We start from the raw sequence: 2,500 nt of genomic DNA, 5'->3' as shown, positions 1-2,500 counted from the left end.
GATATGCGGTTTCAACCATAGGTGCCGATTTATGTTTTCCTCCGTGGGTGCTCAGGGGCGCACACCCTTTAAAAAACAACAGTAGTCAAAAAATGTTTGCATTTCAGAACCTTAGAAAACGGACAGCGGCCGATACAAACACACTATTAACTCGATAATGAAGCTGTAAAGTTTCAACTCAGGACAGCGCCACTTCTCACAAATACAGATAGGATTGGAGATGAGAAGTTTAAAGTGCCCATATTATGAAAAAATCACTTTTTCTGGTGATTTGGGGTGTTATTGTGTCTCTGGTGCTTCCACACACATACAGACTCTGATAAAATCCATCCATGGTGTTCTGAGTGAGATCTGGTTTCTGAATGTGTCCTGCCTTCAGTCTCCTGGTGAGCTGGTCAACATCTGCACGGCTTTCTACGGCACTAGCCGAAAACAAGGTGGCTAACCGCAACCGTTAGCATGCTAGTGGCTAAAACTTTGTTTCCTCTTTTTCATCAAACTGCAGTTTTTGCAAGTTCCCGCAATTTCATCGCATAAAATTGCATAAATATCCCGCATATTACATCGCATTTTTTAAGAAAACGTGCCGCATAATCAAGGATTTTTGCCCCGCAACAATCACAAAACAACTTCCCATTTTTCTGGAAGGACTGTATAGTCACTGATACGGTCATAACCACTACAAGTTTCCATCGCGAAGGCGAGACCTGTCCTCTGGAGGACCCCGGGCGCTCACTGGGTGGTTTTCTGGAGCGGGAATCAGAAGCAGGGAGGCCGGCCGGTCGGGCCTGCTAGCGCGGCTAAAACTACCACACCGATCAACACTGACAAGCCTCACCAACACACACATGGACGCACACATGCACACACACACACACACACACACACACACACACACACACACACACACACACACACACACACACACAAAGAGACACACTCACACACACAGACACACACTCACACACAGACAAACAGACACACACACACAGAGACACACACACACAAACACACACACAAAAAAGAGACACACACACAAACACACACACAAACAGACACATCATCATCATCATATTCTTTATTCAGGACACACACAAATGGTCCATAGCACAATACAAAAACATAGCAAAATACAAACAGATACAAGATAAAACACATACAATAAGAAATGTCTACAACAGTCAAAATTCCACAATACACAAAAAAGTGTTCAGATATTAGCATATAGATTAAAACGCCAGTGGTTCCACAATCTTGAAGTGAACCTAACTGCACTCAATGCAGGGTTCACTAGTGTTGCAATGATGCTGTTGTATGACTCCGTTAGTCTACACATACATCTGAACATGAGATTCCTGAGTACAGCAGGACAGGTGAATACATTAACACTTACAAACATTTGGCTTGCACTGCTCCATCGTGGCATTTTACGCAGCAGCCTCATGCCATCATTATATGCCACATTGAGTTTCTGCATACTGCTTTTTTTATAGCGCCGCCACAAATGGGCAGTATACATTGGAGTACAAAAAGCTTTAAAAAGCGTGGTCTTCACAGACAGTGAACACATGCTAAATTTGCGATTCAGCATATTAGCTTGTGCATACAACATACAATACTGTCTATGAATGTCCCTATCATCAGACAGGTCATCAGTTATATAGTGCCCTAAGTATTTGACCTCAACACACACTTTAAGGACAGTACCAGAGAGAGAGAAATCAGGAAATGACAATTTATCGTCGTCCCTGCTTCTAACAATCATTATATTACTCTTCGTCGAGAATTGAACTTAATATCAAAGTCTGAGCCATATTGGGAGCAGACCCTTAGTAGCTGCTGAAGGCCAGCACTATATGGACAGAGAATGACCAAGTCATCTCGTGCGACATCAGGTGGTTTACAATGGTGTCCCCAACCATACAGCCTGTTCCACAATTGTTTAGCAACTTTGATAGATCATCCATATAAATATTAAAAAGAAAGGGAGACAAAATGCTTCCCTGCCTAACTCCATTGTTTACATTAAATGGGGCAGACATAGAGTTACCCCATTTCACATACATTGACTGATGAGCATACCAAAAAGCCAAGATTCTCACCAAATATTTGGGAGTCCCTCTGCTGTGCAATTTGTAAAATAGCTTCTCATGATTCACACGATCAAAGGCTTTAGAGGCATCAATAAAACACATAAAAATTGTGGAGTTATGCCTGTTATACAAATCTAAAACCTCCTTTAAGGCAAAAATACACATATCCGTGCCATGTTTAGGTTTAAAACCAAACTGGTTGTCAGAGGTCAGGACAGACCGTTCCAGCCTATTCAGTATAGTCCTCTCCAAGACCTTGGATAAAATACTGGCCAAAGCTATAGGCCTGTAATTATCCAAGCTGTTAATCTTACCAGCTTTGTTTTTGATGATAGGCACTAATGTGACAGGTAAAATAGAATCAGGTAAAATGCCATGGACTAACAACCCAGAAAAACAAAAATCAA

Source organism: Perca fluviatilis, chromosome 18 (assembly GCF_010015445.1).
Source record: "Perca fluviatilis chromosome 18, GENO_Pfluv_1.0, whole genome shotgun sequence".
Taxonomy (NCBI): domain Eukaryota; kingdom Metazoa; phylum Chordata; class Actinopteri; order Perciformes; family Percidae; genus Perca; species Perca fluviatilis.
Note: the sequence above shows the minus strand (reverse complement) of the source record.